A 16,789-nucleotide genomic window follows, 5' to 3' on the forward strand; every position below is an offset into this window, starting at 1 on the left:
GAGCGTCCTCATTTATTTGCTATTGTTTCAGTTTCAGTGGAGGCCACTATCTATTTTCTGATTTTAAAGGAATTCTTTTGAAGCAAGTTCTTTGTTTTTCAGCCTTTTAAGAGTTATCTGCATTGCAGGGCACTTCTTTCTCTTCCTTAGGGTCGAGTATCTCAGAGAAGGGCCTGTCCTGCTTATGGTTACCCTTACGCTACCCAGGCGACTATCATTTTTGTAATTTTTGTTTATAATGTAGATGGCCTTCATTCGAGGTCCCAAGGAGAGTTAGGTCATTCATATCATTAGTAGTCTCCTCCATCTTACTTAGTTACATGTAAAGCACCGCTTAGTACTCACCAAGAGCTAATTACATAACTTAACAGCAAATTACCTAATTTATCTAATCATGCTACCTGCACACAGAGTTCCGTTTCTTACCCGCGTCTGCCGCTTCCGTCCAAGGTGCTGTAGCAAAAAGGAAAACGTTTGCTTTTCTCTGAAGAGTTTTCTCCTGCAGCAAGCCCTTTACCCCCTCAAACTGAAGTCAGAGGAGCCAAACAGCTGCAGCTGCTCTGAAGGCTTTTATACCTGGTAGGATTTGCCCCCTCCCTTTTCTCGGGCACCGTGGCAACAGGAGGCGGGCCCCATCAGGGGTATATTAACCCCAGGCTTTGCTGAGGGGCTTCATTCCCTCCTTGGGATTTGCTTAGGTAAGATCTCTTCTCTTATTTCAGCAAAAAGGCTCTTTCAGCTTATATCAGGTTGTTTTCAGCAGGTGCTTTTGGGCACACAAAGCAACACAAGCTTTGAAGATACCGTGCAGAAAACAGAACGGAGTAGAGGGACTATTTAAGTTCAGGATTTTGGGTTGTGGTTTCAGAGGCAGTAAGGTGCTTTTGTCATTTCTGGTTTTGTTTTTGTTTTGTTTTTGTTTTGTTTTTGTTTTGTTTTTGTTTTGTTTTTGTTTTGTTTTTGTTTTGTTTTTGTTTTGTTTTTGTTTTGTTTTTGTTTTGTTTTTGTTTTGTTTTTGTTTTGTTTTTGTTTTGTTTTTGTTTTGCAGAAATGCAAATTCATGAAGTTCTAGATTGTGTCCAGTAGGGCATTTTTTTCAGCAGATTCATAACTTTCCAAAAGGGATTTGGTCTGTGTCCAAGATACTATTTGAGATTGAGGCTTCAAATGAGTTAAGTATTGTGATTAGGAGAGGGAGCGTGAAGAGTTTATAATAACTCCCGTTAGGAGTTATCGTGGGTGATTTTGAAGGCACCAGGGTGAGAAACGGTATCTATTTGAGCGCCCCCAAGGTTTTTCTCTAGCACAGCAGAGGCATTCCCACGCCTTACAGCAAACGAGCTCATTCACCGCGGTCAGCAAAACGCTATGTAACTGTGTTTGTCTCTAACTCAGGTGCCAGTCAGAATAACAGCCACACCCTCGGACACAGGATGAAGACGACGCGTCGAGGACCCAGGCACCTTCAGGAGAGGGCGAGCAGCCGACTTCCTGGGCTTCACCTCGCATAACACAAAACTTGTACGTTATTTTCGGTTTACTTTATCCTTGCCAACTCCAAGGTTAACAGGTGAGCATGGCAGACGTGCTCCGAGGTGTACTCATTTCAGGCCAACGCGGACTCACGTCACCGGTCATCTGCAGCCCGCAGCATTCATAAGAGACCCAGGCATCACCAGGAGAATGGAGAGCAGCAGAACCATCGGGTTTCGGCCGACGGGCCGCTGAGACGACGCACCGACGTCCGGTTTTTTTTCTCCCGACAGACTAGGAGATGGCAGCCCGGTGATAGTAGGAACTTCCCAGACAGCCCAGCGGCCTTCCTTCGCACCTGACGTGGATTCTCATTCCCGGACATCTAGAAGATAAGTCGAGGGCCATGACTCACAGAGAGGCTGGAAGGGGGCCGCCGCGTCAGGTCCCACCGGGAGGGATTTTTGAGTCAGCTTTGGAGCTGAGGATATCCAGGATATGTCATCTTAAGACCACATGAAAGCAAAGCATCACTTTTGAACCCAGCGCCAAGACGCACAGGGCAGAGCAGTTCCGGCACGTGTTGTGTCACATGGGTATTGTGCCTTGTGTGTCGTTTGACTGTCTCTTGTCTTTTCCCTTAGCACTTTGAGAGGCCTATCAGAAACCCTGGCATCCTTTTCAGCATCACTGATCTCTGCATTTCTTGGTCTGGCACCAATGACGTAGGACTTTTGACTCAGGAGCTCAGACAGGCATCAGAACCGCACCTCTCCTTAGAAGCATCCAGTCAAGATGTCTTTGAAGACAGACAGCTGCGCCCCGCAAGGATCCATTATTGCGGATTAGGACTCGTAAGAACGTGAGGATAGGTAGAGGATTCTGACCGTAGGATTCTCAGACATCCATCTTTGCAGTTCTTAGAAATCATTCAGTTAGCATCTTCTTCCTCCAGGGTTCTCTGAGCCTCTTCAGCTTGCCATCGGTCTCACCTCAGTCATTTCATTTTGCATTCTCTCAGTTCTTGCAGTCATTCCTCTTGCCAAGTGACTTCTGTCCCTGTTGCGTCCCCTTTGTTTGTCACGTCCTGTCCTGTGTCACTGGTGTCTGCACATATTTGTGTCGGAGCTGCTCTGCCCTGCTGCATAGTCTAGCGCCATAGGACAAATCCTGGGGCCTTGAAATTTGTGGTACGGGGTGTAGTTGGAGTCTAGATGGTATTCCTAGATGTGCAAACAAGATGTTTGGAGGTGTGAAGTTATCCTGCAGCCCTTTCACGTTTGTCCTGAATTTCTTTCAGATGCAGACCGATAAAATGCATAGCAGAGCACCCCATCCCAGGTGAGTGGGTTCCCCCGAGCAGGTCAGTCCCTGTTTGTCTCTGCAGGGGGAGTGTAAGTGGTGACTTTGTGTTACAGCTTTGTTCTTTTTTCTTTATTTTTAGGAAATAAAGCCTTCTAGCAGCAGTCAAGGCGAGGTGGTCAAGGTGAGCAGTGACTAGTGGACAGAAGTTGTTGTTGTTGCTGAAATCTCAATTTCTGGTGCAACTCTAAGCATGCATGTTTATTTGTGTGCTTTAGGCAATCCATTTGGAGTACACATAACTCCCCATCAGACACTGGCCGACGGACTGTGATTGTTGTTTTTTGGAGCCCTGTGGAAGTATTACAGGACTCGGTGATGAAGCCACTGCCTTTTCGATTTAAAGGAGTCACCCAGAGAGACTTTAGCAATGCCGAGGAGTTGCGGTGAGTCGGGAATAGGGAGGAGGAGCGGGGGTCCACTCCGGTTTCAGCGATGCCGCATCACCTTTTCTCCTCTCAAGCGGGGCGAACCCCGCGACGACAGCGTCAGCCTCCGAGCGCAGCCAAATTGTCCAGCCCAAGGAGGCTGGCATTGTTAGGAGAACGGTGAGTAGCAGAATTGTTGGGTTTTGGCCGATGTGCTGCCATGATAGAGCATTGATGTTTGGTTTTCTTTAATGTAGTTGACTAAGAGACAACAGCCAGGTGACAGCAGGAACTTCCCAGACGGCGAGGCGGCCTTCTTTCGCACCCGACTCAGACCGGCATCCGCAGATAAGTCGAGGGCTACGACCCAGAGAGGGGATGATAGCGGGGTGCTGGGTCAGGACTCACAGGGAGGGATTTTTGAGTCCGCTTTGGAGATGGGGACGTCCAGGAAGCGGCCCCTTAGGCCACACAAAAGCCAAGTGTCATTTTTGATCCCAGTGCTGAGGTGCTCAGGGCAGAGCAGTCCCGGAGTGTATCGTGTTACTTGTCTATCGTGCTTCTGTGTTTGGCTTTCTCAGGTCTTTTACCTTAACCCTTTGAGGGGCCTATCAGAAACCCTGGCATCATTCTTAGCATCTGCGATCTCTGCATTTCTTGGTCTGGCACCAATGCCGTAGGACTTTTGACTCAGGAGCTGAGACAGGCATCAGAGTTGCACCTCTCTTTAGAAGCATCCAGTTCAGATGTCTTTGCAGGTCTCGTTCTGAGCCGTACAGACAGCTGCGCCTCGCAAGGATCCATTATTGCAGATTTGGACTTGTAAGAACGTGAGGATAGGTAGAGGATTCTAACCGTAGGATTCTCAGACATCCATCCTTGCAGTTCTTAGGAATCATTCAGTTAGTATCTTCTTCCTCCAGGGTTCTCTGAGCCTCATGGGCTCCCCATCAGTCTCAGTCATTTCCTTTTCTTTCCTTCTTAGGATCTGTGATCTCTGCATTTCCTTTCCATTTCCTTTCTCAGTCATTTGATTTTGCATTCTCTCAGTCCTTGCAGTCATTCCTCTTGTCAAGAGATTTCTGTCCCTGTTGTGTCTCCATTTTTTGTCCTGTGTCACAGGTGTCTGCACATATTTGTGCCAGAGCTGCTCCGCCCTGCCGCATAGCCTGGTGTAATAGACAAATTCTGGGGGCTTGAAATTTGTAGTGTGGGGTGTAGTTGGAGTCTGGATGGTATTTCTAGGTTGACCCAAGATGTCTGCAGCTGTGAAGTAGTCCTGCAGCCCTTTGACTTTTGTCCTAACTTTCTTTCAGATGCAGATGGATAAAATCCATAGCAGAGCAGGCCATCCCAGGTGAGCGGGTTCCCCCGAGCAGGTCAGTCCCTGCAGTTTGTCTCTGCAGGGGGAGTGTAAATGGTGACTCTGTTACAGCATTTTTGTTTTTCTTTATTTTAGGAAGTAAAGGCATATAGTAACAGTCAAGTTCAAGTGGGCAAGGTGAGCAGTGGGCAGAAGCAGTTGTTATTGCAGGGGTCTCAATTTCTGGTGCAACTCTAAGCCTCTGTTCTCATTTGTGTGCCTTAGGTAATCCACTCAAGTTCTGCTAAGCCCCTGTCACCAAGCCGCTGATGGACCAATTTTGCTGCTCTTGTGAGCCCTGTGGAGGTATTGCAAGACTCTGTCATGAAGCCTTGAAATTGTCTATTTAAAGGTCCCTTCTGGATAGCCCTCAGGCATGGCTGAGGAGTCATGGTGAGTCTGGGAGGTAGTGAGGGGGAGGGAGGGTCCACTCAGTTCTCAGCAGTGCCACATCACCTCATCTCGCCTTTACCCAGGTGTAGCCTGAGACATCGGCTTTGGCCTGAGAGCACTTCTGAAGCGTGCAGCCCGAGGAGCCGGTCGTTCATAGGAGGCGGTGAGTAGCAGAATTGTCGGATTTTAGTCGACGTGCTGCTAAGATGCCGCACTGATGTCTGGTTTTCTTTCTCTTGACAGACTAGGAGGCCGCAGCCCCATGACAGCAGGAACCTCCCAGACAGCCCGGCGGCCTTCCTTCGCACCCGATGCGGATTCTCATTCCCAGACATGCAAGAGATAAGTTGAGGGCTGTGAGTCACAGAGGGGATGCAGACGGAAGGGGGCTGCTGTGTCAGGACTCACCAGGTGGGAGGGGTTTTTGAGTCAGCTTTGGAGCTGAGGATATCTAGAAAATGTTGTCTTAAGACCACACAAAAGCCATGTGTCATTTTTGATCCCGGCGCTGAGGTGCCCAGGGCAGAGCAGTGCCGGTGTGTGTTGTGTCAGTTGTGTCGTGCCTTATGTGTCGTTTGGCTGTCTCATGTCTTTTCCCTTAGCCCTTTGAGGGGCCTCTCAGAAACCCTGGCATCATTCTTAGCATCTGCAATCTCTGCATTTCTTGGCTTGGCACCAATGCCATAGGACTTTTGACTCAGGAGCTGAGACAGGCATCAGAGTTGCACCTCTCTTTAGAAGCATCCAGTTCAGATGTCTTTGCAGGTCTCGTTCTGAGCCGTACAGACAGCTGCGCCTCGCAAGGATCCATTATTGCAGATTTGGACTTGTAAGAACGTGAGGATAGGTAGAGGATTCTAACCGTAGGATTCTCAGACATCCATCCTTGCAGTTCTTAGGAATCATTCAGTTAGTATCTTCTTCCTCCAGGGTTTTCTGAGCCTCATCAGCTCACCTCAGTCATCTAATCTTCCATTCTCTCGGTCCTTGCAGTCATTCTTCTTGCCGATAGATTTCTGTCCCTGTTGTGTCCCTGTTGTTTGTCCTGTCCTGTGTCACGGGTGTCTGCACATATTTGTGCCAGAGCTGCTCCGCCCTGCCGCATAGCCTGCTGCAATAGGACAAGTCCCAAGAATTTGTAATTTGTAATGTGGGATGTAGTTGGAGTCTAGATGGTATTTCTAGATTGACCCAAGATGTCTGCAGCTGTGAAGGTATCCTACAGCCCATTGACTTTTGTCCTAACTTTCTTTCAGATGCAGATGGATAAAATCCATAGCAGAGCAGGCCATCCCAGGTGAGCGGGTTCCCCCGAGCAGGTCAGTCCCTGCAGTTTGTCTCTGCAGGGGGAGTGTAAATGGTGACTCTGTTACAGCATTTTTGTTTTTCTTTATTTTAGGAAGTAAAGGCATATAGCAACAGTCAAGTTCAAGTGGGCAAGGTGAGCAATGGGCAGAAGCAGTTGTTATTGCAGGGGTCTCAATTTCTGGTGCAACTCTAAGCCTCTGTTCTCATTTGTGTGCCTTAGGTAATCCACTCAAGTTATGTCAAGCCCCCATCACCAACCAGCCGACGGACCAATTTTGCTGCTCTCGTGAGCCCTGTGGAGGTATTGCAGCACCCTGTGATGAAGCTTTGAAATTTTCTGCTTAAAGGTCCCTTCTGGATAACCCTCAGGAATGCTTGAGGAGTCACGGTGAGTCTGGGAGGTATTGAGGAGGAGGGAGGGTCCACTCAGTTCTCAGCAGTGCCACATCACCTTGTCTCCCCTTTACCCAGGCGTAGCCCGACACGGCCACGTCGGTCTCGGAGCACGGCCGAAGCGTGCGGCCCGAGGAGCCGGTCATCCTTAGGAGGTGGTGAGTAGCAGAATTTTTGGGTTTTGGTCGATATGCTGCTAAGATGATGCACTGATGTCTGGTTTCCTTTATCTTGACAGACTAGGAGACAGCAGCCCCATGACAGCAGTAACCTCCCAGACAGCCTGGTGGTCTTCCTTTGCACCCGATGTGGATTCTCATTCCTGGACAGCCAAGAGATAAGTCGAGGGCCATGACTTACAGAGGGGATGGAAGGGGGCTGCTGTGTCAGGACTCACCAGGTGGGAGGGGTTTTTGAGTCAGCTTTGGGGCTGAGGATATCCAGGAAATATTGTCTTGAGGCCACACAAAAGCAAAGTGTCACTTTTGATCCCAGCGCTGAGGTGCGCAGGGCAGAGCAGTGCCGGTGTGTGTTGTGTCATGTGGCTGTTGTGCATTATGTGTTGTTTAATGTCTTTTCCCTTAGCCCTTTGAGGGGCCTAACAGAAACCCTGGCATCATTCTTAGGATCTGTGATCTCTGCATTTCTTGGCCTGGCACTAATGCAAGAGGACTTTTGGCTCAGGAGCTCGGACAGGCGTCAGAATTGCATTTCTCTTTAGAAGCATCCGATCTGATGTCTTTGCAGGTCTTGTTCTGAGCCGTATGTACTGCTGTGCATCGCATGGATCCATTATGGCAGATTAGGGCTTGTAGGAATGCAAAGATAGGTAGAGGATCTGACCGTAGGATTCTCAGACATCCATCTTTGTAGTTCTTGGAATAAATCATTGTCTTAGCAGGTTATTCCTCCAGGGTTCTGTGAGCCTCATCAGCTCGCCATCAGTCTCACCTCGATCATCTAATCTTGCGTTCTCTCAGTCCTTGCAGTCATTCCTCTTGCCATGAGATTTCTGTCCCTGTTGCGTCCCCATTGTTTGTCACGTCCTGTCCCGTGTCACAGGTGTCTGCACATATTTGTGCCGGAGCTGCTCTGCCCTGCTGCATAGCCTGGTGTATTAGGACAAATCCTGGGGGCTTGAAGTTTGTAATGTGGGGTGTAGTTGGATTCTAGATGGGATTTGTAGATGGACACAAGGTGCCTGGAGCAGTGAAATTATCCTGCAGCCCTTTGACATTTGTCCTGACTTTATTTCAGATGCAGGCGGATAAAATCCATGGCAGAACTCCCTATCCCGGCTGAGGGGGTTCCTCCGAGCAGGTCAGTCACTGTTTGTCTCTGCGGGGGAAGTGTAAATGGTGACTCTGTTACAGCACTGTTCTTTGGTTTTGTTTTTAGGAAGTAAAGCTGAATATCAGCAGTCAAGGTGAGCGGTGACCAGTGTACAGAAGTAGTTGTTATTGCTGGGGTCTCAGTTTCTGGTGCAACTCCAAGCCTTCTCTCTTGTTTGTGTGCTTTAGGCAATCCATTCGGAGTATGCTGAGCCCCCGCCCCCCAACCGGCCGATGGATCGGGTTTGCCGCTCTTGTGAGCCCTGTGGAGGATCACAGGACTCTGCGATGAAGCCCTGAACCTTTCTGTTTCAAGGTGCCATCCGGCTGGCCTTTGTCAGCTGCCGAGGAGTTGCGGTGAGTCAGGGAATAGGGAGGAGTGAGGGTCCGCTCATGTTTCAGCAATGCCACATCTCCCTGTCTCCCCTTAAACCAGGCACACCCTGCCATGATGGCATCGGCCTCCAAGCATTTCTGAAGCTAATGGCATTAGGAGACGGTGAGTAGCGGAAGAGTTGGGTTTTGGGCAATGTGCTGGTAAGACCATACACTGATGTTTTCATTTCTTTAATGTAGCTATGAGGCAGCAGCCCGGTGACAGCGGGAACTTCCCAGATGGCGAGGTGGCCTTCTTTTCCACCTGATGCAGATTGGCATCCCCAGATGTCTGAGAGATAAGTCGAGGGCTACGACTTGCCGAGGGGGTGAATGTGGGGTGCTGGGTTGGGACTCGCCGGGAGGGGTTTTTGAATCAGCTTTGGGGCTGAGGCTATCCAAGAAGTGTCCCCTTAGGTCACATAAAGGGCAAGTGTCACTTTTGATCCCAGCGCTGAGGTGTGCAGGGTAGAGCAGTCCCGGTGCATATCGTGTCACTTGTCTAACGTGCCTTGTGTTGTTTATATGTCTCATGTCATGCATCTTCTACCTTAGCCCTTTGAGGGGCCCATCAGAAACCCCGGCATCATTCTTAGGATCTGTGATCTCTGCATTTCTTGGCCGGGCACCAATGCAAGAGGACTTTTGGCTCAGGAGCTCGGACAGGCATCAGAGTTGCATTTCTCTTTAGGAGCATCCAGTCAGATGTCTTTGCAGGTCTTGTTCCATGCTGTACATACTGCTGTGCATCGCAGGAATCCATTATGGCAGATTAGAACTCGTAAGAACGTGAGGATAGGTAGGGGATTCTGACCGTAGGATTCTCAGACATCCATCTTTGCAGTTCTTTGACAAAATCATTCTCTTAGGAGATGCTTCCTCTGTGGTTGTCTGAGCCTCATCAGCTCACTGTCAATCTCACCTCAGTCATTTAATTTTCCATTCTCTCAATCCTTGCAGTCATTCTTCTTGTCAAGAGATAGTAGTCCCTGTTGTGTCCTCATTGTTTGTCCTGTCCCGTGTCACGGGTGTCCGCACACGTTTGTGCCGGAGCTGCTCTGCCCTGCCGCGTAGCCTGGTGCAATAGGACACATCCTGGGGGCTTGTAATTTGTAGTGTGGGGTGTAGTTGGATTCTAGATGGTATTCCTAGGTTGACCCTAGGAAGTTGTCTGGAGCTGTGAAGTTTTCCTGCTGCCCTTTGAACTTTGTCCTGACTCTCTTTCAGATGCAGACTGATGAAATCCATGGCAGAACTCCCTATCCCAGGTGAGTGGGTTCCCCCGAGCAGATCAGTCCCTGTTTGTCTCTGCAGGGGGAGTGTAAATGGTGACTCTGTTACAGCATTGTTCTTTTTGTTTATTTTTAGGAAGTAAAGCCATCTAGCAGCAGTCAAGGCAAAGTGGTCGAGGTGAGCAGTGACCAGTGGACAGAAGCTGTTGTTATTGCTGGGGTCTCAATTTCTGGTGCAACTCTAAGCATCCACTGTTTTGGTTGTTTTTTTTTTTAGGCGGTCCACTTTCAATCCATGCTGGCTGAGGATGCTCGATGCCAGGTGGGTGCAAGCTTATGGTGTACTTGTGGCTTATTTGTCAAGTTAGGGAGGTTGTGTTTTCACAGTATCTCAGCATGCTTTTTTGCTTTGTTTCTTTGCCAGTTCCATCACTGCCCTCGGTGTGCCAAGGAACAGACGTGAGGGGGTGAGTCTGTTTAGGCAGGGTGACTCATAGGTGAGCGTTATGCAGCAGCCTGCTAAGCATGTACCTTTTCTTTTTGCAGGTACCTTCCAGGCAGACTCTGGAGTCAAATCAAGATTTGAGGTGAGCTGGGGCAGTGGTGTGGAGGAGTCCCGGGGATTACTGTTTTTCAGGGTAATAGTCACATTTTCTGTTTTGTCTTAGGTACCGCGAGGAGCTTCGTAGCCAAAGTTCGGAGAGAGCACCACCGAAGCACACGAGACCGTCTCAACGTCCATGTCCCACCGGGGATGGATTTTGTCAGCTCGTCTTCCAAAAGCTAAGTGTTGGGGTCCATAGTTGGGAGAAGGGGAAAAACCTTTATTGTCACAGGAGGCCATGTGATGTTAGCTTAGCGGAACAGGTCCCTCGGAAGTAAAGGGAGAGGGTTTCTCCTGGCCTCACCAGAGCATTTGCCGGGCAGGGCAGTTCCGACCCGTCTCCGCGTTCTTGTGAACTTTGCGTCGTCAGCCTCCTTCGACGCTCGACGTCGTCGCAGATCTTTCTCCTGAGGAGCTCGCCTTCAGGTCTGGAGCTATAGCCACCATCACCCGGCAGTCTTTGCTTCCTTCTCTAGGCCCACCGAGCCTCTCGAGCATCCTCTTAACTGCTTTGGCAGTAACTTCTTTTAAGGAGTTGCATTTCATCATCACACGCTATTGCCGTAGGACTCGCTTTACTTTGGCATCTTTGGCCTCTGGCTCATCTTGCGCTAGGAATCTTGAGTCCATAAGGTGAAACTGCTAGGCAGTTTCCACTTGTGTCTGTGTTATGTCACCTGTGTCCGTTATGTTGTCTACGTTACGGTGTCTGTGTTATGTAGTCTGTGTCCAGCGTCTTCTGTGTCGTAGGCCTTTGTTACATCTCGACGCCGTATGGGCATCATTCCGTGCCGTATCGGCCATATTTTACTCGCGTTCCTTCCCGGACATTGCTTATTCTGCCATCTCTCTTTTGAGACACAAGGAAGTACACAAGATGTTCTCATCAGTCTTCCGTCTCAGCTGTGGTAGTGCCTTTTTCTTCCTGTGCTATTCTCTTGGGCTTCTATAGGGAGTGTCTTACACCCTCCTCATGTGACTGCCATAGGTCTGTAGGTTCCATCTTCTCAAAGGGTAAGGTGCTCAAGAATTAATCTTCCAGAGAGTTATCTGAAGTCCTGGTTTACATTGTATGTGCTTATGTTGTATGTACCTATGTTGGCTTATATTGTATGTACTTATATTGTATCTAATTATGTTGGCATATATTGCATGTATTGCACGGTATGTAATTATGTTGGCTTATATTGTATGTACTTGTATGCTATGTAATTATGTTGGCTTCTATTGTGTGTACTTGTGTGGTATGTAATTCTGTTGGCTTATATTGTATGTACTTGTATGGTATGTAATTCTGTTGGCTTATATTGTGCGTACTTATATTGCGCCACTTACGGTCGGAGCTGCCCTGCCCTGGCATGTAGTCACAGTTAGGTAGAACAGTTATAAAAACTTTACCATTCATCTATCTTCTATGGGATTTTGGGTAGAAAACTTAGGGGCCCGGAGCAGGGACAAGTCCTAGCCGTCAGATAGCCACTCGTTGACCACCTCCCGTTGTCTCACAGGTCCCCGAGGTGACCGATTTTCCTGGAATCTACCATTTGACGTCAAGGAGCGGCAGCCAGATGACGCGTCGAAGCACGTTGTTCAGGGTTTCAAGTAGGGCTGCAGCGAGCGTGTAAGTCGAAGAGCGTGCGAGTCTGCGTGAGTGTGAGTGACCGTCTGCGTCCACTTGTCTCTGCGTGTGCGAGTGTATGCTGACCAGATCTAACCTTGTGTGTGTGACGTTTGCCTTTCAGGTTTATCAACACATTTTAAAATTTAGAATAAAAAATCCCCAGCCGGGGGGGTTTTTTTTTTTCCCCCCCGGCTGGGTTTTTTTTTCCTCGGTCCCGGCCGGTCCGCGAGGCGACGTTCATCGCCAAAGTTTGGGGGCGGACCGTCCCGGGACCGGGGTTTTTGTCAGGCAGGAGGATTTTTAGGGAGGCTCCCGGGAACCACGTTCCCGAGGAGCGGCAGGAATGCGTGCCGGGGGTCAGCAGGGCGGTTAAGATGCGAGCGAGGGTGGGTTTGTGTGTAAGCTGAAGGAGAGCTGTGGGTGCGTGTGTTGATGACTGGTTCTAACCTTGTGTGTTTGACTTTTTCCTTTCAGGTTTTTCAACACATTTTAAAATTTAGAATAAAAAATCCCCAGCCGGGGGGTTTTTTTTTTTTCCCCCCCAGCTGGGTTTTTTTTTTCCTCGGTCCCGGCCGGTCCGCGAGGCGACGTTCATCGCCAGAGTTTGGGGGCGGACCGTCCCGGGACCGGGGTTTTTGTCAGGCAGGAGGATTTTTAGGGAGGCTCCCGGGAACCACGTTCCCGAGGAGCGGCAGGAATGCGTGCCGGGGGTCAGCAGGGCGGTTAAGATGCGAGCGAGGGTGGGTTTGTGTGTAAGCTGAAGGAGAGCTGTGGGTGCGTGTGTTGATGACTGGTTCTAACCTTGTGTGTTTGACTTTTTCCTTTCAGGTTTTTCAACACATTTTAAAATTTAGAATAAAAAATCCCCAGCCGGGGGGTTTTTTTTTTTTCCCCCCCGGCTGGGTTTTTTTTTCCTCGGTCCCGGCCGGTCCGCGAGGCGACGTTCATCGCCAAAGTTTGGGGGCGGACCGTCCCGGGACCGGGGTTTTTGTCAGGCAGGAGGATTTTTAGGGAGGCTCCCGGGAACCACGTTCCCGAGGAGCGGCAGGAATGCGTGCCGGGGGTCAGCAGAGCAGTTGAGGTGCAAGCGCGGATGGGTTTACGTGTAATGTGAAGGAGGTGTTCACAATGGATGTGTGTTGCGTTCTGTGTGCTGCCTTTGTTTTGGGGTTCCTGTAACAATAAATCAAAGTGTAATGAAAGTAGAAAAAAGGTTATCATCTTGTGTTAATATGTGTTTGGCTTATGTTTGGTGTTGTCTTGTATTTGCATTTCTGTATATTGCTCTGTATGTAAATTGGACTTTTACCAGCATGTGTATGGGTTGTATGTGTACTCGCATTTGTATACACTCTTTCCATGTGTTTTGCTCAAGTGTAAATAGGAAAATTCATTCAATAAAGTTGAATCAACCTGAATAAAGATTCCCCCCCCCCCTTGGCTCCTGTCTTTATTTGGTGTGGTTTAGTAATTTTTTTCCACTGCCCTTCTTCCTTTTACCTGTTGCTTTACTTTTCTGTTGCTAACTTTCTGTATGTCTCTAACTGTGTGTTTGTTTCTCAGTGCCTGTAGCTCTGTGCTTCTGTAACTGTTTCCCTGATTTGTTTTCCCTCTGTTTCTGTATTGTACTATTTCTCTCTAACTATTTTTCTTCTCTCTAGCCTTAACTGTAGCTTTTTGTTATTCTTTTCTACAGTCACTCATTCTTTTTCCCCTCTCCTCCCCTTTTTCACTCTTTTTTCGTCTTACTCCTTTTCATTTTCACTTTAACCCTAACCAGTCTTCCTTTTCCCTCTGAGTTGGGTCTTTCTTAACTCTCTTGCTCTCTTGTTTTTACTCTTTCTCTCTTCACTCTCTCTTGTTTCACACCTGTTCTCTCCCTTCTCATTTCACTATTTTCTCTCCACTGACTTCTGTTCTCCCTTCTCTTTTCACTCTCTCCTGATTCCTCTCTTGTCTTTTCACTCTCTACTCTCCTCTCTCTCTCCTGATTCCTCTCTTGTCTTTTCACTCTCTACTCTCCTCTCTCTCTCCTGTTTCCTCTCTTGTCTTTTCACTCTCTACTCTTTTTACTGTCTTTACCCTGTTATCGCATCTTATTTCACTCTCCTCTCTTGTCCCTCTCCTTTGTTCTTCTCTGTCTTCTCTATTTCTCTTCCTTTCTCTCCCTCTCTTTTCTCTCTACCTCTGTCTCACTCTTTCCTTCTCTCTATTTTCTCTCTACCTTTTAGTTCAATTTTGTCTCTCTTCCTAGAATAAGGAAAAAAAGCAGCAGTGGAAACTTTCAGGCTCCCTGGGAGTAAAAAAAAAGTTAAATTTAAATCTACTTACTCCCCAGGAGCCTGAAATTTTCTACTGCTGCACCAGACATATAGTTTTTCTTCTTTTTATATATACAGTAAATTGGGGGGGCCCCACCTCTCAGGACCCCAAAACAATAAGCAAGCACCATAGTATCAGTATCCACATCACGACTCAATCACACACCTACTTACCCATGCACACCACCCCCGTGAACACCAAACCGACCTAGGCGCAAAAAACCCCACCTTGCCGGGCACATCCCGCCGATAGCAGTACCACACCGCCCCCTGCCGACGAACATCAGGTACTGCCGCTGCAGCGCCACCTGCTGCCCGCATCGCAGATCTGCAAGTATAGCGCCACCTGCCGAGTACTACCGGCAACTGCAGGCAGAGCACCCCGCATTACGTCAGTGCGTCAATACGTGACCCCGCCTCTAGTCACGCCCCGTTACCGCCCACGACCACGCCCCCAGCGCCTCAGAAAAGCCCCCAAGGCATAGGCGTCCACACAGATGCCTGACCGAAATGCCGAAACCCACCCCGGGCTCCAAAAACGCCCCCGCACGGCGGCAATCGGTTCACCGAGACCGGAATACCACCGCGAGCAAAACCGCAACGTGAAACACGCAGGAAAAAAGACAAAAATCGATAAGCAGGACCCCGTCCCGGAAACCGCCATGTTGTACGGAATCACGTGACCCCCTGGGGCCGCCATCTTGCCTGCCGCACCACGTGACCTAGTGGCCGCCGCCATCTTGACCCCGATCACGTGACGGTACGGAGGCCGCCATCTTGGCCGCCAACCACGTGACTACGTGGGGGCCGCCATCTTGTACGAACTAGGGTTAGGGTTAGGGTTAGGGTTAGGGTTAGGGTTAGGGTTAGGGTTAGGGTTAGGGTTAGGGTTAGGGTTAGGGTTAGGGTTAGGGTTAGGGTTAGGGTTAGGGTTAGGGTTAGGGTTAGGGTTAGGGTTAGGGTTAGGGTTAGGGTTAGGGTTAGGGTTAGGGTTAGGGTTAGGGTTAGGGTTAGGGTTAGGGTTTGGGTTAGGGTTAGGGTTAGGGTTAGGGTTAGGGTTAGGGTTAGGGTTAGGGTTAGGGTTAGGGTTAGGGTTAGGGTTAGGGTTAGGGTTAGGGTTAGGGTTAGGGTTAGGGTTAGGGTTAGGGTTAGGGTTAGGGTTAGGGTTAGGGTTAGGGTTAGGGTTAGGGTTAGGGTTAGGGTTAGGGTTAGGGTTAGGGTTAGGGTTAGGGTTAGGGTTAGGGTTAGGGTTAGGGTTAGGGTTAGGGTTAGGGTTAGGGTTAGGGTTAGGGTTAGGGTTAGGGTTAGGGTTAGGGTTAGGGTTAGGGTTAGGGTTAGGGTTAGGGTTAGGGTTAGGGTTAGGGTTAGGGTTAGGGTTAGGGTTAGGGTTAGGGTTAGGGTTAGGGTTAGGGTTAGGGTTAGGGTTAGGGTTAGGGTTAGGGTTAGGGTTAGGGTTAGGGTTAGGGTTAGGGTTAGGGTTAGGGTTAGGGTTAGGGTTAGGGTTAGGGTTAGGGTTAGGGTTAGGGTTAGGGTTAGGGTTAGGGTTAGGGTTAGGGTTAGGGTTAGGGTTAGGGTTAGGGTTAGGGTTAGGGTTAGGGTTAGGGTTAGGGTTAGGGTTAGGGTTAGGGTTAGGGTTAGGGTTAGGGTTAGGGTTAGGGTTAGGGTTAGGGTTAGGGTTAGGGTTAGGGTTAGGGTTAGGGTTAGGGTTAGGGTTAGGGTTAGGGTTAGGGTTAGGGTTAGGGTTAGGGTTAGGGTTAGGGTTAGGGTTAGGGTTAGGGTTAGGGTTAGGGTTAGGGTTAGGGTTAGGGTTAGGGTTAGGGTTAGGGTTAGGGTTAGGGTTAGGGTTAGGGTTAGGGTTAGGGTTAGGGTTAGGGTTAGGGTTAGGGTTAGGGTTAGGGTTAGGGTTAGGGTTAGGGTTAGGGTTAGGGTTAGGGTTAGGGTTAGGGTTAGGGTTAGGGTTAGGGTTAGGGTTAGGGTTAGGGTTAGGGTTAGGGTTAGGGTTAGGGTTAGGGTTAGGGTTAGGGTTAGGGTTAGGGTTAGGGTTAGGGTTAGGGTTAGGGTTAGGGTTAGGGTTAGGGTTAGGGTTAGGGTTAGGGTTAGGGTTAGGGTTAGGGTTAGGGTTAGGGTTAGGGTTAGGGTTAGGGTTAGGGTTAGGGTTAGGGTTAGGGTTAGGGTTAGGGTTAGGGTTAGGGTTAGGGTTAGGGTTAGGGTTAGGGTTAGGGTTAGGGTTAGGGTTAGGGTTAGGGTTAGGGTTAGGGTTAGGGTTAGGGTTAGGGTTAGGGTTAGGGTTAGGGTTAGGGTTAGGGTTAGGGTTAGGGTTAGGGTTAGGGTTAGGGTTAGGGTTAGGGTTAGGGTTAGGGTTAGGGTTAGGGTTAGGGTTAGGGTTAGGGTTAGGGTTAGGGTTAGGGTTAGGGTTAGGGTTAGGGTTAGGGTTAGGGTTAGGGTTAGGGTTAGGGTTAGGGTTAGGGTTAGGGTTAGGGTTAGGGTTAGGGTTAGGGTTAGGGTTAGGGTTAGGGTTAGGGTTAGGGTTAGGGTTAGGGTTAGGGTTAGGGTTAGGGTTAGGGTTAGGGTTAGGGTTAGGGTTAGGGTTAGGGTTAGGGTTAGGGTTAGGGTTAGGGTTAGGGTTAGGGTTAGGGTTAGGGTTA

General features: G+C 49.1%; 2 long non-coding RNA genes across 2 annotated transcripts; both read left to right on the forward strand.

Moving 5' to 3' along the window:
* The first annotated feature begins 1,786 nt into the window (after positions 1 to 1,786).
* Positions 1,787 to 3,219, forward strand: LOC135298259 (uncharacterized). The gene is made up of 3 exons (XR_010360272.1): positions 1,787 to 2,814; positions 2,918 to 2,959; positions 3,054 to 3,219. It is a non-coding gene; the product is annotated as an uncharacterized LOC135298259 (long non-coding RNA).
* Positions 3,220 to 6,204: 2,985 nt separating this feature from the next.
* On the forward strand, positions 6,205 to 6,722 carry LOC135297808 (uncharacterized). The gene is made up of 3 exons (XR_010359764.1): positions 6,205 to 6,256; positions 6,359 to 6,400; positions 6,488 to 6,722. It is a non-coding gene; the product is annotated as an uncharacterized LOC135297808 (long non-coding RNA).
* The last annotated feature ends 10,067 nt before the right edge of the window (positions 6,723 to 16,789 follow it).

This window comes from Passer domesticus, chromosome 3 (genome assembly GCF_036417665.1).
Source record: "Passer domesticus isolate bPasDom1 chromosome 3, bPasDom1.hap1, whole genome shotgun sequence".
NCBI classification, from domain to species: domain Eukaryota; kingdom Metazoa; phylum Chordata; class Aves; order Passeriformes; family Passeridae; genus Passer; species Passer domesticus.